Here is a 21,589-nt window from a genome sequence, read left to right as displayed (position 1 = left end):
TACAGTAAGCTTTGATCACGCCATTGCACTCCAGTGTGGGCAACAAAGACCTTGTCTCTAAAAAGATAAAAATTTAAAAATTAAAAAGACATTGTTCAAGATAGGGGATATGGTTGTACAACAATGGGAGTATAATTCATACCACTAAATACTCAACATGATTCAAATGGCATCTTTTATGTTACGTATATTTTACTACAATTTTTTTAAAAGATGCTGTTAAGAGGATGAATAGACAAGCCACAGATTGTGAGAAATGATTCATAGTACATATATGTACATAGTATAGCCATATAGTATATAGATACATGTATACACAGTACATATATAGCACATACATGTGCATACATACATATATGACAAAGGATCTATATCCAGAATATATAAAGAACTCTAGCAATTTAGTAATAAGGCAAACAACACAACAAAAGATTTGAACAGATCCCGCACAAAAGAAGATAGCCAATAAGCACGTGAAAATATGTTCAGCATCGTCGGTCATTAGGGAAATGCACACTAAAACTACAGCAAGCTACCGTTCACACCCACTAAAATGGCTAAAATTCAAAAGACTGATAATGTCAACTGCTGCTGAGAATATATAGCAACCAAAAGCACAGCCACCGCTGATGGGAATGTGCAATGGTGCAACCACTTTGGAAAACAGTACGGTAGCTGCTTATTCTAAAAACATGCATTTACCATATGACTGAGAAGTTTCACTACTAAGTATTTATCCAAAAGAAATGGGGGGAAAAGATATGTCAAAAAAGAGACATACACAGATGCTCGTGGCAACTTTATTCATAATAGCCAAAAACTGGAAACAACCCAAATGTCCATCAACTGGTGAATGATTACAGTATTTTGGAAAATTCATATGATGAAAAACTCAGCAAAAAAAAGATGTTACTGCATTGGTATCAGGACTGAAAAAAATAAAAATAAAAATCAGCTGCTAATGTACACAACAATGTGGATAAGACTTTTTTTAAAAGGCCGAGTGAAATAAGCTAGATTCAAAAGAGTAGATGGTGGTCAGGTATGCTGGCTCACATCTATCCCAGCACTTTGGAAGGCCGGGGGCGAGTGGATTGCTTGAGCCCAGGAGTTCGAGACCAGCCTGGGCAACATGGGAAAACCCCATCTCTACTAAAAATACAAAAATTTAGCCAGGTGTGGTGATATGTACCTGTGGTCCCAGCTACTAGGGAGACTGAGGTGGGAGGATCGCTTGAGCCCAGGAGGCGAAGGTTGCAGTGAGCTGAGATTGCACCACTACACTCCAACCTGGACGACAAAGTGAGAACTTGTCTTATTAAAAAAAAAAAAGGTAGATAGTGTATGATTGTGTTTATATGAACTCTTACAATCAGCAAAATTAATCTATAGTTACAGAGAGGGGGTGAGTACAAAGAGGCAGGAAGGAACTTTTGGGGATAATAATAATATTCTGTTGTGGTTACATGGGTATACACATTTGTTAAAACTCATAGAACTATATACTTTGAACGAGTACATTTTATTGAATGTAAATTATACCATAGTTTTAAAAGAACTTTTTAAAAGTCAAGATGCAAACTGGCAAAAATATTTGCCACGTGTATGACAAATTAATATTCTTAATATACAAAATGTCATGCAAATTGATATAAAAAGCATTAAGACATCAACAGGCAAATGGCCAAAGGACACAGAAGAGCCACAAAAGAGGAAATAAGAATATCTAATAAACAGGTTAAAATTAAAGCAATGAAATGCCATATTTCACAAACCAAATGAGCAAATTTCACCTATCAAATGAGTTTTTTTGTTTTTGTTTTTTGCTTTGATGATAATTTTTGTTTTGTTTTTACTTTAATGATAATACTAGTATTGTAGGACAAGATGAGCACTCTGCTGGTAAAAATATAAATTGATACGTTTCTAGAACACAGTTTGGAATACTATTATATAAGCTTGAACAGGAAGGTTAAAGTTAAGACCCAAAACCTTAACAATTTTCAGATTATTTGACCCACTTCTAGAAACCTGTGCTAAAGAATAAACAAAGATAAACGATCAAAATTGGAGATTTACAGGCAAGAGTTTCCAGCCAGGCACTGTGGTTCACACCTATAATCCCAGCACTTTGGGAGGTCAAGGTGGGAGGATCGCTTGAGGTCAGGAGATCGAGACCAACCTGGGCAACATGACGAAACTCCATCTCTACAAAAAATTTTAATAATTAGGCCAGGCACAGTGGCTCACGCCTGTAATTCCAGCACTTTGGGAGGCTGAGGCAGACAGATCACTTGAGACCAAGAGTTCAAGACCAGCCTGGACAACATGATGAAACCCCATCTCTACCAAAAATACAAAAATTAGCCAAGTGTGGTGGCACATATGTTTGTAATCCCAGCTGCTTGGGAGGCTGAGGCATGAAAATCGCTTGAACCTGGGAGGCAGAGTTTGCAGTGAGCTGTGATCACGCCACTGTACTCCAGCCTGGGCAACAGAGTGAAACTCTATCTCAAAAAAAAAAAAAAAAAAATTAGCCGGGCGTGGTGGCATGCACACTACTTGGGAGGCTGAGGTGGGAGGTAGAGCCTGGGAGGCAGAGTCTGCAGTGAGCTGCGGTCACACTACTGCACTCCAGCTTGGGCGACAGAGTGGGACTGTGTCTCAAAACAAGAAAAAATAAGTCTGGCCATGGCGGCTCAGTCCTATAATCCCAGCATTTAACAAGGTAGAGGCAGGAGGATAGCTTAAGCCCAGGAGTCCAAGACCTGCCTGGGCAACATAGCAAGACCCCATTCTCCACCAACAAAAGGGACAAAAAAGAATTTTTATTACTGACCTTGTTTCTAGCAAGAAACAATCTAGGATACGCCACTAGGTTGAGTAAACGCTGGCATCAATATGATGAACTATCGAATATTGTCCATGGTACAAACTTAATAAATATTTCTTAAATATACTCAAAGTATACACTATATAAGAACCTTAGAAAGGAGTGAGATGTGTAGAGGACTTACACTTATGGGTAGAGAAACACATAAATAAATTGTCTCATTGCAGCAAATATTGGAAATCATCTAAATGTTCATCAAGAGAGGTGAAATTAGGCCGAGTGCACTTGCTCATGCCTGTAATCCCAGAGCTTTGGGAGACCAAGACAGGAGGACTGCTTGAGGCCAGGAGTTCAAGACTAGACTGAGTAACATGGCGAGAGCTCATCTCCACTAAAGTTTTTTTTTTAATTAGCCAGGTACTGTCGTGTGTACCTGTAGTCCTAGCTACTCAGAAGGCTAAAGTCAGAGGATTGCTTGAGCCCAGGAGTTCAAGGCTGCAGTAAGCTATGATCACGCCACTGCACTCCAGCCTGGGTGACAGAGTGAGATCTCGTATTGAAAAAAAGAGGTGAAATTAAATAAATCATGGTATGTCCACACAATGAAATGCTATGTATCTGTTAAAAACAGGCCAGATATAATCTACGTCCTAGGCTGGGCTCAGTGGCTTGTAATCCCAGCACTTTGGGAGGCCAAGGTGGGTGGATCACCTGAGATCAGGAGTTCAAGATCAGCCTGGCCAACATGGTGAAACCCCATCTCTACTAAAAAATACAAAAAAATTAGCCGGGCGTGGTAGCGCATGCCTGTAATCCCAGCTACTCGGGAGGCTGAGGTGGGAGGATCACTTGAACCTGGAAGGTGGAGGTTGTGGTGAGCCAAGATTGCTCCACTGCATTCCAGCCTGGGCAACAAGAGTGAAACTCCATCTCAAAAAAATAAAATAAAATAATCTATGTCCCAGATTGTTAAAAATTTTTTAAAGGTGCAGAACAGAGCACTTGGAATGCTACTATTTGAAGAGAGAAAAAAATAAAAGGACAGATATATATTTATGTTCACATAACATCACCAGAAAGATACAGAAGAAAAAACAAAACAGGTAAGTCTATACTGAAAGACTAGGGTCTGAGGATGTGAGAACAGACGTGACAGAGACTTAGATTTACTTTTTGCTCTTAATTACTTTCTGCAGTGTTTAAATTTTTTACCATATACAGGTTTTTCATTTTCAAAAAACACCACCAAAAACAAAAACACAGATTGTTTTTTAGAAGGAAGGGGAGTGTTATGGATTGAGTTTCTTAGAAGGAAGGAGAGTATTATGAGTTGAGTTTTTTAGAAGGAAGGGGAGTGTTGTAAGTTGAATTATATCCTCTTTATATGTTGAAGTCCTAACCCCCCTACAGGTTGAACATCCCAAATTCACAAATCTGAAATGCAAAATGCTCCAAAATCCAAAACTTTTTGAGCACCAACATGACCCCTGAAGATCTCACCCAATTTCCCAGAAGCCCTCGCTCCCATCAGACTAGAATCTTCTTTTGAGAGGTCTTTCCTTTTCTCATCCCTATTGCTACCAGTACAAAAAGCAAAACAGAAAGACACTAAAGCAAAACAGAAAGACACTAAAGCAAAACCAAAGTTTTAGTCACAAAAACCAAATGGGCTGGCGAGGGAAGGTGGTGGTTACAGGGAAGGTTTTAAGCTCACCAGGCCTTGTAGCTGAGGTTACAAAATGGCAGCTAGCTGGACGCCATTTGATCTAAATCTGCTCACCCAAACCTCCCTCCAGTTCTCCAAGGGATATCCCTAATTACTAGCACAGCCACCTGCCAACATGGAATCTGGGTCTCCCTTCTTTCAAACATTAGAGATGTGAGACCAGAAAGATTACTTCCCAATACCAGAGAAAAGGCTAAGAGGGAGGAACAAGGGGGAGAAGGAGACCTTCACTGCAGCATGCAAGGACATGGCGGACACATCCTATCCCATATCTCAGCTATTATGCATTCCCAACTGGCTTGGCCAACATCCAGAGAGACTCCAGGCTGGTGAGTCTGTGAATGTGAAGCAGAGATAAGCAAGGCGGTGAGGGGGAGCTCGCCCACTGTTATATATGGGCTGCAGCACTGAGTGGCGAGGAGTCAGGGGAATCTTCCATTTCCAAGACATTTCTGCACTCGATCCTGCTCCCCAAGACTAAGAATTCTTTCTTGGCTTCCTCCCACTCCCTGGAATGTAACTAAGCAGTTAACTTGAGAACAAGGAAAAATTGGGGGCTAGGGAGGTGTATGAGATTGTTTTAATGTGTTAAAAATCACATTTACCCTGGATACTTGTTTGCAATAAAACAGAGAGTAGGAAACTCCATTCTTACCTTCATCTATGGGACAGGCACCTAGTGGCAATCATTGTGAGAAATAGGGAGAGGCCGATCTATGCTTAGGGAGCTCAGAAAATGCTATGCTTCCTTCCAGCTGTAGGGAAGCTGAGCCACTGGAGAAGAGTGGATGCATTTGGACAAACAGGAATGGATGGAAGGCTTTCTAGGAGAGGGGACCACATGATCAAAGCCTGAAGAAGGGGTGGTTCTTGTCTAGCAATGAGGAAGTGTGAGGAGAGGCAAAGAAATATCTTCTAGAAGCTGAGGGATCAGGCACTGGAAGCTTATCTACCCTCTCCAACTCCAGGGTATCCACCAAGGAGAGCAAAATCCAGAAACAAGGGGCACCTGCAAAGTGATGGAGGAAAGTGGAGGAAAGGAATGTCTGCCCCGAGCCCAGCCCCAGGGTCAGATGCCGGGAAAAATTCCTGGGATTATTTGGTGCTGTGTGAGATGGATCTGGAGCCACTCTGGCTCAAAGAGGGATGTGGGTTTGGACTGGGGCTGCCAGGACTGGTCTGGGGCAAGCTAAGGACACTTTCACGTGTCCACACTTTTGTACTTGCTGTTCACCAGTATCTCCTTTCCCCCCTGTCCTCCCTGTTCATGGAAATCCTTAAAAATCATCTCCTCCGGGAAGTTCTCCTGATGCTGTCATTCAGAATTAACCCACCACTCTTTATGCCGCTTCAACAAGTTGCTTATATCTCTTTTTCCATTTACATTTTCTTTTTTTTTTTTTTTTTTTTGAGACAGAGTCTCACTCTATCGCCCAGGCTAGAGTGCAATAGCGCCATCTCGGCTCACTGCAACCTCTGCCTCCCGGGTTCAAGCCATCCTCCTCCTCAGTCTCCCAAGTGGCTGGGATTACAGGCACCCACCACCACACCCGGCTAATTTTTGTATTTTTAGTAGAGATGGGGTTTCACCATGTTGGCCAGGCTGGTCTTGAACTCCCGAGCTCAAGTGATCCGCCCACCTCAGCCTCCCAAAGTGCTGGGATTATAGGTGTGAGCCACCACGACTGGCCTACGCTTTCCTATATGCCTTTTTTTTTTTTTTTTTTTTGAGATGGAGTCTCACTCTGTTGCCCAGGCTGGAGTGCAGTGGCTCAATCTTGGCTCACTGAAACCTCCACCTCCCAGATTCAAGCGATTCTCTTGCCTCAACCTCCCAAGTAGCTGAGACTATAGGCGCATGCCACCATGCCCAACTAATTTTTGTATTTTTAGTAGAGACGGGGTTTCACCATGTTGGCCAGGCTGGTCTCGAAGTCCTGACCTTAGGTGATCCACCTGCCTCAGCCTCCCAAAGTTCTGGGATTACAGGCATGGGCCACCCTTCCCAGCCTATGCCTTGTCTTATAGTTAGTCTCCCTCTCTTCTAAATGTAAACTCTGAGATGTCACGAACTAGATCTTATACATCTTTCTGACCCCATCCCCCAGCACCAGCTCTTCCCCAGAGCAGACACTCAGTAAATACTTATTGAATTGAATACACGGACCCACAAGGAGCAACCTGGTACTGGCGGACATTTTTGATTCCTACATCCATTCATTCATTTGCTCAAAAACCATGTGATTGCCTAATATCTGCCAACCTGGCTCACACTCTCTCACAGAGCACACTCGAACTGTTTCATCAACCAGCTAAAAGTAAGTTCAGTATCAATTCAGGGCTTCTTTTCAGTTCTAGAACATAGAAAATTTCACAGGATCACCTTAACACCGCAGGATGGGTGCAGCCTACATCCCATTGCCTGTTTCTGTCCAGATGGAAAGTCACACCCTCAAGAAGCCCCCTGGGGAAGACAGATTGTCTGAGATGTGGATGAAGGCCCCCACAGGCTCTGCCCAGCCCAGCCCAGCCCAGCCCACCCAGGGGAACCCTAGATACACCTATCACAGGAGATGGCGGTTAAGATAACTCTACCTACGTACACAGTACCCTGTGGATACTAAGAAAGGAGCTGGTCATTTGGAATGAGGCAGGGGAGCTCTAGGAAGTCCTCTCTGCAGAGTAGATGTGGCCATGGAGGTGGGAGGATTAACTGAAGGTCATGAGAAAAGTCTGCCCTTCTCAGAGATCAATAAGTGCAAATTACTTGAGAGTCCAGGAACTGCTCGGCCATGGAGGACAAATACAGATGGGGGTGGGGGTGGGAAAGGGAGGGGGCAGGTTAGGGACAGTCATTGATCTCGGCAGGCTCTTCCAAGTCTAAAATTGTAGGATTCTAACCTGAACCTCCCCTGCCAACAACTTGAAAAAGTTGTCTTGAGATCAGGGACATGTGGAGAGAAAGTTGAATAGCATGTCAGGTAATAAACCAAGAAGAAATTGTGAAGTCAAAACAAGGGATAAATTTTCCTTATCTCTCTAAGACACGGATCAAAGCAGCTGGCTGCTGTCTGCCTGGCCTGGGAAGATGATAATGGTTTTTAATGGCCTGTAAACAATAGGACCAGCCTTTGTAATAAAGTTTAACCAATTAATCCTTTAGGCTTCCTCCCTGCACTCTGCCTACTCCCCGCTCCTCCTTTCTGTGATGCGGCAACCTTCAGGGGTCTGAAAACCAATGGATCCAGCCCCTAGACACAAACCTGTAGGTGACAATAAGAGTTGCCCAGAGGAAGTGCTAAAGAAAATTGTCTCTATCCTGATCTGGCTAAAAGGAGGAAGAATCCCTCTTTTCAGGGAAAAGGAGAGGAGAGATGATGCATCAAGGAATTGGCACAAGAGGTAAACTTCATTCTTATTCAGGAGCTCATTCATTTATTCAGCAAACATTCATGAACACCTACTATGTGCAAGGCATCTGCAGAGGGTGCAGAAGTATACAAAGAAAATGCCTGCCCAAGATGGAATTAAAGCGTAGAGGCGGTGGTACTCGGAATAAGACACATTCACAGATGGCCGGGCGCGGTGGCTCACACCTGTAATCCCAGCACTTTGGGAGGCCAACGTGGGCAGATCACGAGGTCAAGAGATCAAGACCATCCTGGCAAAGATGGTGAAATCCTGTCTCTACTAAAAATACAAAAAATTAGCTGGGCATGGTGGCACGTGCCTGTAGTCCCAGCTACTCGGGAGGCTGAGGCAGGAGAATTGCTTGAAACTGGAAGGTGGAGGTTGCAGTGAGCCAAGACTGCCACTGCACTCCAGCCTGGGCAACAAGAGCGAAACTCTGTCTCAAAAAAAAAAAAAAAAAAAAGACACTTTCACAGATATCAATCGTAAAAGTTAGTACAATAGCCTCTGCAAACCACCGTACAAATCTAGGCTTCTTTTTCCATTTCTTCTTTCATGTGCCATGTTCCGCTTGGGGTAGTTACGACAGACAATATTCAGAAAATGGAAGAATCAGAAAGAGAAGAAAGTGGAACACACAAGAGAAAGAAAACCAAGGCCCTCCTCCCTCCTGCCAAGGCCCTCTCTGTCTTCAGCCCTAGTTCTGGAAAAGAAAAGGGTGTGTTGTCACTAGAGGCCTCCAGGCAGGTCCATGCCACTGAGTCACATTTCAAGCCGTGTTTGCTTCCTACACCAACAAGGCATATCTTTTCTGAATTGTGCAATATTCTGGCCACCTGGGTTTTTCTACTTGGTATACCAACTCCTAGTACTCAACAACCATTCCCTTTACTCTTTTTTTTTTTTTTTTTTTTTTTTTTTTGAGACAGAGTCTCACTCTGCACAATCTCGGCTCACTGCAACCTCCACCTCCCAAGTTCAAGCGATTCTCCCTGCCTCAGCCTCCCAAGTAGCTGGGAATACAGGTGCCCACTGCCACGCCCAGCTAATTTCTTTTTTACTTTTAGTAGCGACAAGGCTTCTCCATGTTGGCCAGGCTGGTCTCAAACTCCTGACCTCAGGTGATCTGCCTGCCTCGGCCTCCCAAAGTGCTGGAATTACAGGTGTGAGCCACTGCACCTGGCCCCCCTTTACTCTTAAATACAGTGTGTACCAGCTGTAGTAGTTTATGCCTGTACTCTCTCAGGAGGCTGAGGCAGGAGGATCACTTGAGCCCAAGAGCTTTAGGCCATAGTAAGCCAAGGTCGCACCACTGCATTCTAGCCTGGGCAACAGAGCAAGACCCTGACTCTTAAAAAAAAAAAATACGATGTGTAATGGTGATATAATAATTCAAAGGTTAATCATCTCTACTTTTGAAAACAATAATGAATACCTTGCTTTGCATTTGTTCAGCCTCACATTTTTTTCAGAGTTCTTCAAAAAATATTATCTCATGTTCATGCTACAAGCAACCTTGGGTGATAACAAAGGTTAAACATCATTATTTCCACTTTAAATTTTCCCTCCTTTATCCATTTGTTTTCTACTCAACAAACAGTGGTTGAGTACCTGCCATGTGCTAAGCACTGTGCTGGGTACAGGGTCACACAACATAGCAGAAAAACAGCAGATCCTGCCTTCAACAGGTTCACAGACCCGTGGGGAGGAGAAGTGAGGACATGGTCCCTGTCTCCAGGGTCTGGGGCATCTTCTAGAGGAGAAGATTGAGACAAGCATTAAAAGATTAGCATGGGCCAGGTGCGGTGCTCACACCTATAATCTCAACACTTTGGGAGCCCAAGGCAAGAGGATTGCTTGAGCTTGGGAGGTAGAGGCTGCAGTGAGCCGTGATGGTGCCACTGCACTCCAGCCTGGGCAACAGAGTGAGACCCTGTCTTAAAAAAAAAAAAAAAAAAAAAAATTAGCATGATTTTACCAGGTAGAAAAGAGAGGAAAGGGGATTCCAGAGAGTGGGTCAGCAATCTGTGCACAGAGAAGAGTGGGCCATCTGGGGCATCCAGACCATGGGGTGAGGAGCAGTGAAGGGCAAAGGCTGAGAAAGACTGAAGAGGGAGGCTGGGCCCAAACAACGGAGCCAAGAGTGCCTTGCCAAGGAGTTTGGACTTTATCCTGGGGGCAATGAGGAAATCACTGAAGGTTTTAAGCAGAGGTGGGTGACGTGATCAGATTTGTGTTTCAGCAAGATTACCCTGGCCGCGGGTTGGAGAAAGCACTGGACTAGGAAGAGACTGGGCAGACTCTAGAAACATTCCCAAAATAGAATTCACAGGACTGGGTGTCCCACTGGAGATAGGAGGAAAAGGAGATAATAGAAACAGCTTTCTCACTTGGGCTTGAGGGGCCCTCGTCCAAGATAGGAGACCAGTAAGAAAGCCTTGCCCAAGGTCACCTTAAGTTACTTGATGGCTGACTCGAATCAAGAACCTGAAGTTCCTTCTGGTAGAAACCTCTGAGTCTGCCTCATTAACATCGATCAGCAAATAAATTTAACCATCATCTGCCAGGCTTTCCTTGTTTTCCACTTTATACATGTTCACTTTTTGTCCTATGGAGATTATTAAGATCAATAGGGCAAAATTCCTTTTGACCTCCCATAAGGCCCCTCACAGTACAAGACAATATGTGGTCAATAAATATTTGTTATTAAATCAAACTCCAGGAGCCCCAAGAACCCATCACCAGGCATTGCCTTACTTATAACATGAAATATTTGCCTTCTTTAATCCCTAATAAATAGTTTTTTGTTTCTTGTTTTTGAGACAGAGTCTTGCTGCGTTGCCCAGGCTGGAGTGCAGTGGCACGGTCTCGGCTCACTACAACCTCTGCCTCCCAGGTTCAAGTGATTCTCCTGCCTCAGCCTCCCAAGTAGCTGGGATTACAGGTGCCCTCCACCATGCCCAGCTACTTTTTTGTATTTTTAGTAGACACAGGGTTTCACCATGTTGGCCAAGCTAGTCTCAAACTCCTGACCTTGTGATCCGCCCGCCTCAGCTTCCCAAAGTGCTGGGATTACAGGCGTGAGCCACTGCACCCAGCCAACAGTATTTTTTATTTAATTCCTAGATCAAAGTAATTCCTAGATGTTTGAATTTCACAATCCAAGATAATTTTTTTGAGACAGAGTCTCGCTCTGTCACCCAGGCTGGAGTGCAGTGGTGTGATCTCTGCTCATTGCAACCTCACCTCCCAGGTTCAAGTGATTGTCCTGCCTCAGCCTCCCAAGTAGCTGGGATTACAGGCGCCTGCCACCACACCCAGCTAACTTTTTTGTATTTTTTAGTAGAGATGGGGTTTCGCCATGTTGGTCAGGCTGGTTTCAAACTCCTGATCTCAAGTGATCCGCCCACCTCGGCTTCCCAAAGTGTTAGGATTACAAGCGTGAGCCACTGTGCCCGGCCACAATCCAAGATATTTCTAACAACAACAACAAAATTGGAGAGTTCAACATGGTCTTGCCAGCTTTTGTTTTAACACCATTGTTTCTTAAAAGAAAGAACATTGAATACATATCCCCAAAGTCAGGATAATATAATTTTAAGATGAATTTTCCAAATTAAATCAGAGTTCCTCAACCTCAGACCAATTAACACTGTACTGAAGAATTCTTTGCTATGGCAGTGGAGGGGAAGGAGAAGGGGGAGCTGTGGGCAAAATCGCCCCAGTTCAGAACCACTGAGTTTTCTAAAGTAAGCTTTATTAAAAATCCAGTTACACTGTCCTTATATTTTGGATCAGTGAAAACTATCACAGACTGCTACCAGTCCATAAACAGCTTTTGGGAACAAGAGACTCAGAGGTGAAGAGTGTGGAATTTGAAATCAGACTTGAACTCAAATCCCAATTCCACCTCTCCTCATTCCCTGACCTTGAGCAAGGCACTGTTCCAAGCCTCCCTTTCCTCCCCTGCACAGTGAGGACAATACCACCCCATCCCAGTTGTTGGGAGGATTCAATGGAATAGATGTGACGCACTTAGCATGTGATCATCGGGAACGGAAGTATGAAAATTATTAACATTATTTCTACCACTTCTATAACATATGTGGTATCTAATACAAATTAATGACTGCTACCCAAATTTCAGACTTTCTGGGTCAAAAGGACCTTACACATAATATAGTGGACTTTCAATAAACACTTACCAAATGGAAAAATGAACCCCTTGTCACCCAGATCTCACTAGTTCCTTCCCTGAACCCCGACACATCTGAGTCCTTTTCTCCTTTACTAAACCTTTCTCCAATCCTACTCATGGGAATTAAAGCCGTAAAATAAGCCTGCTGCACCTCGGGCCTCTGCCCTGGGCTCTGTGGGCGGGAACACTGTGGAAGCCGTATCAATCACCCCCACCTATGAGAGCCTTTCTTCAGGGCCAGCCATGAACATCCCCCTTGTCATTAGCATCTTCAGGCTACTGCTGTCCTTCTTGGATATTTAACCTGGAGGTGGGCCAGGGACAGAAAAAGGAGGTGGCAAGATCCTTGAACAAAAGGAGCTATAAAAGGGCGTTGGGGGAAGCAAGGCAAACGGCAGATTAAACAAGCAGGCACCTCAAGGAAACGTGGCGGGGGAGGGGGTTCCGAGCCTCTCTGTCTGCTTACTTGACAGCAAGCAAGCAGGTCAGAGTTCCCGCCACTTCCTTCTAGTAGAAACCCCACCAAGCCCACCTCCCCGCCTTGGCAGGCAAAGCACTGGTAGCTCTCTCAAGGGAAAAAAAAAAAAAAAAAAAAACACTCCTTGTTACAAACCAGACACAGTCCTGGCCAAAGCCCAGCTAACAATAAATTTCTGGGGTTCATCTCACAAGTACTTTAAGTATCTTCTGACAATTTCCCAAAGGGCCAGGTTTTTCTGGCCATCACAGGGCTGTAGAATATTGAGTACAAGGAGAAGGCTTCAAGAACACGGGATCCAAGCCCTCGTTTCATTGATGGGGAAACTGAGGCTCAAAGAGGGGGAAGGAACTTGTTCAGGATCATCCAAGTATGCTCCCGTCAGTGGCAGCACTGAGCCAAGAACTCAAGGCTTCAGTTTTGGCACTGGGTTTTGCCAGAGGCTTGAAAACATACCAAGAAGAGGAAGGTGTACTATGAACTAAATCTCACTTTTCCTGAAAATATAGATGTGTGCTCACACAGGCACACATGCGCATAAAAGGTAGGTAAAGAGGAAACAAATGTAGCAAAATGCCAGTAAATGGTGAATCCAAGCAAAGGGGATATGGTGTTCATTGCTCTATTTTCACAACTTTTCAGAAGGCTTGCCATTTTTCCAAGGAAAAATTTGAGGAAGAGCTAGGTGTGGTGGCTCAAGCCTGTAATCCCAGCACTTTGGGAGGCCAAGGTGGGAGGATCGCTTAAGGTCAAGAATTTGAGACCAGCCTGGGCAACGTAACAAGACCCCATCTCAACAAAAAAATTAAAAATTGCCAGGCGTGGTGGCTCATACCTGTAGTCCCAACTACTCAGGAGGCTGAAGCAGAAGGATCGCTTGAGCCCAGGAGTTCAAGGCTACAATGAGCTATGATTGCACCACTTCACTCTAGCCTGGGCAACAGAGTAAGACCATGTTTCTTCTAAAAAAATTAAAATTAAAAAAAAAATTTTGAGGGAGAAAGATAAAGCACTAACTAGCAATCTAAGATAAATAAAATTTAAAAAAAAAATCATTTGGAAAAGAGTAGGAATCCCTTCTTCAATTTCATTCAGTTTCCCTAGCTAGGGACTAATATCCTTAGGAAAAGTTATAAGAAATCCAGAGGTTAAAGGGGTGGGACTCCAAACAAGTAAGAGATCGCCGGTATTCATAGCAGTCCGTAGCTATGGCAATCTTGGAATCCAAATAAGATTTCAGATATTTTGTCCCATCAGCTCCTAAAATACATAGATTCTGGTCACACCACGTATCCTCTGTTGTTTTTGGTGCAAAAAGTAAAGTAACCATGAACTATAGATAGAGCAAATGTCAGAATTTTTCCAGGGGACTTTATCATCTTTGCAATACAGGTAGTTTATAAATGCAATACAATATAGTTTAATTTCTATTCAGTTTGCAAATTATTTCACATAAGTAAATCATTGAATCAAAATCCACATCCAACCCACACTCACCATGTTCTCTATCCATATTAGTATTTGGTTTGGGCCATACTGGGTCCATAATCGAGCCCTGAAAATCTATCCTGGGCCACATATATAACTCATACCAATAGCAGGGCACTCAAGGCATGATGATTTGGGGGAACACAACCTATCCAAGAAACCTCAAGGAATTCCTTATGGCTGAAGTAAGATCTGAGGAAACCATGAGCAGGGGAATATGACTTAGAGAGAAGGTAGAGGTTAAATCCAGGAGGGCTCATACACCCAACAAAGGAGTTGGAAGTTTATCCTTCAGAAAACAAGGGTTTTAAGTAGGCCGTGATATAATTGGATCATTCTGGCAGACTACAGATGGATGAAAGTAACTCAAAGTTAGGAAGTCTATCGGAATGACAAAGACCTGAACTAAGGCAGTCTCAGCGGGAGTGATGAACTGATGACACATTAGGAAGAGCTACTGACCACAGCAAATGGACAAAACTGGGTGGGAAGAGGGCAGATGTGCCTGAGAGAGAGAGGAGGGATCCCAGATGACGTCTAGCTTGGCCAACTAGATGACAACACTCATCCTGACGGGGAATCCGGGAGGAGGCGAAGGAGCGTGGTGAGTTTTGAACATGTTGAGGTCCCAGTTGGATATACAAATATGGAGCTCCAGAGAGAAGCTCAGGATGAATATGTGCATTGGGAGTAACCAACATTAATGTATGGGGATGGATGCCAAAGGTGCGGAGGAAATCAGCCAGAGAATTGGGGGCAAAACAAGGACTGAGTCAAGGACAGAAACTCTGGGGGAAAAAAACACTTAAGGGCAGTCAGGGAAGAAGAGACCCCAAAAAACGTTGAGGAGTAGCCAAAGAGGCAAAGACCTAGGCCTGCTTTTAAGTGACCTACTAAACTCCTCCATCTCCACAGACTGGTCACACCATGCTGGGGCTGGGGAAGGAACAATCATGTGTTAAAATAAACTCATTTCTCAATGAAAAGACAAACAGCCCAATTTAAAAATGGGCAAATAACAAATAGACATTTCTCCAAAGAAAACATACAAATGGCCAATAGACACATAAAAAGATAGGAAGCATCATTCAGTCATCAGGGAAATGCAAATCAAAACCACAATGAGGCCGGGCATGGAAGCTCACGCCTATAATCCCAGCACTTTGGGAGGTCGAGGCAGGTGGATCACTTGAGGCCAGGAGTTCGAGACCAGCCTGGCTAACACGGTGAAACTCCTCTACTAAAAATACAAAAATTAGCCAGGTGTGGTGGTATGCACCTGTAATCACAGCTACTCAAGAGGCTGAGGCACAAGAATTGAACCTGAGAGGAGAAGATTGCAGTGAGCCGAGATTGTGCCACTGCACTCCAGCCCGAGTGACAGAGTGAGACTCTGTCTCAAAACAAACAAACAAATAAACAAAAAACCCACAGTGAGGCCAGGCATGTAGTCTGATGCCTGTAATGCCAACACTTTGGGAGCCCAAGACGGGTGGATCACTTGAGGCCAGGAGTTTGAGACCAGCCTGGCCAATATGGTGAAATCCCATCTCTACTAAAAATACAAAAATTAGCTGGGCATGGTGGTGGGCATCTGTAATCCCAGCTACTCGGGAGGCTGAGGCAAGAGAATCATTTGAACTGGGGAGGCGGAGGTTGCAGTGAGCCGAGATCGTGCCACTGTACTCCAGCCTGGGTAACAGAGTGAGACTGTCTCAAAAAAAACAAACAAACAAACAATGAGATACCACTTCACACCTGGTGGGATGGCTAGAATCACAAACGTCAGCAAAGAAGTAGAGGAACTGGACCCCCCATACATCACTGATTGGAACACAAAATGCTGCAGTCACTGTGGAAAACAGCTTGGCAGTTCTTCAAAACTTCAAACAGAGTTATTATATGACCCAGAAACTCCTCCCCTAGGTATATACCCAAAAGAATTGAAAACATATGTCCACGCCAAGACTTGTACATGAAAGTTTATATTAGCATTCTTCATAACAGCCAAAAAGCAGAGATAACCCAAATGTCCATCAACAGATGAACAGGTAAATCAAATGTGGCATATTCATACAAAGGACTATTCAGCCATAAAAAGGAAGGGAGTACTCAAACATGCAACAACATGGCTGAACGCTGAAAACATTATGCTGGGTGACAGAAGCCAGATACAAAGGCCACATGTGTTATATGATTTCATTTCTATGGAATATCTAGAATAGGGAAATCCAAGGAGACAAAAAGCACATTAGTAGTTACCAGGGGTAGAGGGGACAGGGGAGTGGGGAGTGTCTGCTTCCTGAGTGCAGGATTTCTTTTTTTTTCTTTTTCTGTCACCCAAGCTGGAGTGCAGTGGTATAGTCTAGGCTCACTGCAACCACTGCCTCCCAGGTTCAAGCAATTCTCCTGCCTCAGCCTCCTGAGTAGCTGGGATTACAGGTACGTGCCACCACGCCCCAGTTAATGTTTGCATTTTTAGTAGAGATGGGGTTCCACCATGTTGGCCAGGCTGGTCTCAAACCCCTGATCTCGTGATCCTCCCTCCTCAGCCTCCCAAAGTGCTGGGATTACAGGCATGAGGCCATCACGCCAGGCCAGGATTTCTTTTTAGGGTGATGAAAATGTTCTGGCATCAGATATGGATGATGGCAGATGTACTAAACACCACTGAATTATGCACTTTCAAATGGTTAGAATGGTGAATTTTATGTTGTGTGAATTTTCTCTCAATAGAAAAATTAAATCATCCTTTACAAAGTGACCCACAGCCACAAGGAGCTGGGGAAGCAGTTTCTCCAGCTTACAGCAGGAGCTCCAGATATTCTGAGTAAAGAAGCCAAACAGCCTGCTTCCTGGGAGACCCTTAAATGTCTTCACGCATCCACAGCTGGGGGAGGGGGTGCTGACAAACAGGAGAAGATGGAGCATCGGCCTCCCTTGGCTGCTCACTCTGTGGTCGGGCGGCCTCGCCCACTTGTAAAACCCCAAATGCCAGAGTGGCAGCGAGGCATACATGCAACTATGACTTGACCCGCAGTGAGGCAGCAACCAGATCTGACCCAGGCATAGTTACCCCACAAGGACAGGAAAGGAGAAATGATTTCCAGGCCCAGGACACCCAGAAGCCACCAAAAACCAACATCATGGTTCATCCCCCTTATTTGACTCTTGGACACCTAAAACCTGTGCGTCGTGTTCAAAATACACCCGCCAGAGACCACGTTCCCAGACATGCCCAGGGCCAGCCGTCACCACACGGGTGCCTCGGGGAGATGCTGAAGACACAAGTGGCTTTGAAATTAGCACAACTTACATGGCTTCCAGGTCTGCTGTGGAAATCCAGGCCCAAAGAAGAAGCCAGTGAGGAACAGGAGGCTGACAACTGTGTTCTCAGAAGGGGTTGGAGCCTCTGGGAAGGGGGCACTGAGGACAGAGCACGGCATTCTGCGGATCATATCACATCTCTACTTCCCTCTCCAGTGATATGCTTCCCTCGCTCTCCCAATTTGCTCCCTCTCTCCTGCCAAACTCCCAGGGCAACCCTGGATAATAAAGTGACCGAATGTGAATGCTTCCAGGTAGCACACCAGCACTCCAGGGAAACTGTCAGAGCAGGGGGCAAACCCCTGGCCTACTCCAGCCACTGGATAAGTGCACCCTCCTCCATGCCTCCCTCCTCCTGCCTGCCCTGAAGGGAGAAGAAGCGCAATGAAACTAGGTCTTCCCTTGGGGTTCTGACCACCTCGTGGGGAGATTATGATTGCCCTGTGGTTGCCACGCCTACTGTGATGTCACTCCTTTTATCAGTCTATCTGGATGAATTTTTTTTCCCTTTTCTCTGAAGGACAACCTCCTACTCAGTGCTTAAGAGCCCATTGGGAGCTCCCGCCCTTGTCTTATCTGGATCTGGGACCTCAGAAGACTCCACATTCCTAACAGTATGAGTAGCTCTCAGGATGAAGAAAATCTTTCCCAAGCTGGTCAATATACTCCTAGATTTAAGCAGAACCAAACAGAACCTATTTCAACATCCCCTCTCAGAATGCAAACAGGAGAGGGGTGTGTGGAAAGGTCCAATCACCTTTACTTAATTGGTCAGAATAAAATCACTTTTTTTTTTTTTTTTAAGACAGAGTTTCCTTCTGTGGCCCAGACTGGAGTGCACTGGCGCAATCTCAGCTCACTGCAACCTCCACCTCCCAGGTTCAAGCAATTCTCCTGCCTCAGCCTCCTGAGTAGCTGGAATTACAGGCGCATACCACCACACCTGGCTAATTTTTGTGTTTTTAGTAGAGATGGGGTTTCACCATGTTGGCTAGACTGGTCTCGAATTCCTGACCTCAAGCGATCCACCCATCTCGGCCTCCCAAAGTGCTGGGATTACAGGCATGAACCACCACACCCGGCCAGAAATCACTTTTTCAGTGAAATAAGTGCAAAGAAGAATGAGGGTGGGGGAAAGGTTTATGGATCCCACACTTTGTCATGCACAGAGGAAGGCAAAGGAAGAAAGAAAACTCTTTCCTAAATGATCACTTATCTCCGGCAGGTGTATCTTGACCATTCCAGCCATGGATCTATAGGGAGTTTCATGCCAATGAAAAGCATTTCTTTGGGGTCCTACTACGCATCAGGCACTGTGGCAGGTACTGGAGACTTAGTCCCAGCCCTTAAGGAACTAATAATAAGATCACGGCCAGGCGTGGTGGCTCACGCCTGTAATCCCAGCACTTTGGGAGGCCGAGGTGGGTGGATCACTGGAGGTCAGGAGTTCGAGACCAGCCTGGCCAACATGGCAAAACCCCATCTCTACTAAAAATACAAAAATTAGCTGGGCGCAGTGGCAGTCACCCGTAATCCCAGCTACTTGGGAGGCTGAGGCAGGAGAATCGCTTGAACCTGGGAGGCAGAGGTTGCAGTGAGCCAAGATTGTGCCATTGCACTCCAGCCTGGGAGACAGAGCAAGACTCCATCTCAAAAAAATAAAAAAAGAAAAGAAAAAAAAAAAGATCACTGTTCACAATCACAACATTTACACAGCCTCCTTCAAAAGAATTTCCTCTCTAGAAAGATGAGCTGAGAGACCAGACAGTTTGTCTACGGCCTTCATGAAGTGAAAGGAGGCAGAGAGGAAAGGAGCTGGCCATGGACAGGTTTTGCCCCAGATCCTCGAGTGAAGACCCCAGCCTGCTGCAAGCTTTTTCCTCATTCTCTCCTCCCCTCCTGGAATCTGTGGCAGCTTCCACAGGCGGTGAAAGAAGGCAGCAAGCAGTGGCTCCAGTGCCAGCTGCAGCAACCCCACCAGGAGAATGGGGCCATCTGACACAGAGAGGGTGTGAGGGCCAGGGAGACTGTCCCTGCAGCCAGCTAACCCCTCCAGTCAAGTCCACTTTCACAAAACGGGCCTGCTCCTGGAAATCATTGATGCCATTGTTAAAACACAGCACCAGGCCAGGCACAGTGGCTCACGCCTTTAATCCCAGCACTTTGGGAGGCCGAGACAGGCAGATCACTTGAGGTCAGGAGTTCGAGACCAGCCTGGCCAACATGGTGAAACTTCGTCTCTACTAAAAATACAAAAATTAGCTGGGCATGGTGGTACACACCTGTAATCTCAGCTGTTCAGAAGGCTGAGGCAGGAGAATCACTTAAACCCAGGAGGCGAAGGTTGCCATGAGTCGAGATCAAACCACTGCACTCCTGCCTGGGCGACAGAGTGAGACCCTGTCTCCAAAAAACAGCACCCTGGAGAAGACAGCAGTAGCAGTCCATTCACACTGGAAACATCCAGACTTATTACATAAAAATGGCGATTACTGGCCAGGCACAGTAACTCATGCCTGTAATTCCAGCTCTTTGGGAGGCCGAGGCGGCGGTGTAATCCCAGCTACTCGGGAGGCTGAGGCAGGAGAATTGCTTGAACCCAGGAGGTGAAGGTTGCAGTGAGCTGAAATCGCACCACTGCACTCCACCCTGGATGACAGAACGAGACTGTCTCAAAAAAAAAAAAAAAAAAAAAAAGGCAATTACTGTTGGCATCAGCAGCACGGTTGTTTTCAGCCAAAACTTAAGACACAGAACTAGCCTTATCTTTCCAGTATATGGTATGTCTCTTGCTATTTTTTGCAAATTATCTATCATATATATTCTTTTTTTTTTTTGGAGACAGAATCTCTCTCTGTTGCCCAGGCTGGAGTGCAGCGGCATGATCTCGGCTCACTGCAACCTCTGCCTCCGGGGCTCACGCAATTTTTGCACCTCAGCCCCCCGAGTAGCTGGGATTACAGGCACACGCCACCACACCCAGCTAATTTTTGTATTTTTAGTAGAGACAGGGCTTTGCCATGTTGGCCAGGCTGTTCTCAAACTCCTGGCCTCAAGTGATCTACCTGCCTCAGCCTCCCAAAGAGCTAGGATTACAGGTGTGAGCCACCGCACCTGGCCATATATATTCTTTTAATGGCAAGTGGCAGCAAAATCGTATTCCCATTTTCTGAATGAGAAAACCAAGCCTAAAAGAGGGACTCCCAAGTAATATCAACTTGCAAACCTATGAATTTTTATCTTAAATATTGGCTTTGAGGGACCTTTGGCAACAGCAAAGGCACTCAGCAATTTGTGTGGAAGTCACATTACCAGCCCACCAAATAAGCCACAACTATGAGTTCTTCCGTGGTTAGCGGGGCTGGGGATGTGGCAGGCAGGCGTGGAAGTGAGATCCACGTGAAAGACCTAAGCACTGACTCCCCGAGGGACTGGCGAAATGACGCAGGGGCCAGATAGATGTCAGATTTGGCCAAAGTGTCCTCCTTTTTCACAAGCCCGTCTGCCTTTCACCTGTCCTGAGGTAGGACAACCGGATGCCCTACTTTGCTGTGCAGTCCTGCTCTCTTAGGGACAGTAGCCCAAACAGGCTGCTCTCGCTACACACAGATAAGAAGCTTTGCCACCCAAAACCAAGAAAGGGGCCGGTGAGGACACACAGGGAATGCTCACTCAGTGGTGGCTGAGTTTGTGGAAGTAGCAAAACCTGCACTGTAGGACCCACATCTGTGAGAGAGGGCCTCATGGGAATCTCAGCTTGGATCAAAGCAGGCGGGTGCTCACTCCACTGACAGCAGCAGAGCCCAGCTCCAGGTGCGATCAGGAAGTGACCTGAGAAGCTGGAGTTCTGGACTCACAGACCCAGGCTTGAATTTCAGCATCACTCAGTCACTGTGTGGTCTTGAGTGACTTGCCCTTGTTTTTCCTTATCCATAAAATAGGGATAAAAATACCTGACCTTGAAAAATTATACGAATGCCAGCACACAGTACATACACGCAGCAGAGATGGGAGCTAGAATTATTGGTTTGCCAAACGCAGCAGTGTCTGGACTCAGCCGCCCACTTCTGACCAATGGCCTTAACTTGTGACACAGCTGATCTGGAAGGTAAAGCCTGCAGCTGTGGA

At 45.4% G+C, this 21,589-nt stretch overlaps 1 protein-coding gene across 2 annotated transcripts in view; it reads right to left on the bottom strand.

The window, feature by feature from the left end:
• Nucleotides 1–21,589, bottom strand: part of DPF3 (double PHD fingers 3) — a 282,519-nt gene that overhangs the window by 206,602 nt on the left and 54,328 nt on the right. The gene's annotated exons all lie outside the window — the stretch shown is intronic.

This window comes from Symphalangus syndactylus, chromosome 8, assembly GCF_028878055.3.
Source record: "Symphalangus syndactylus isolate Jambi chromosome 8, NHGRI_mSymSyn1-v2.1_pri, whole genome shotgun sequence".
In the NCBI taxonomy this organism is placed as follows: Eukaryota; Metazoa; Chordata; class Mammalia; order Primates; family Hylobatidae; genus Symphalangus; species Symphalangus syndactylus.
The sequence above is the reverse complement of the archived record's forward strand: the minus strand, read 5'-3'. Positions and strand labels throughout refer to the sequence as shown.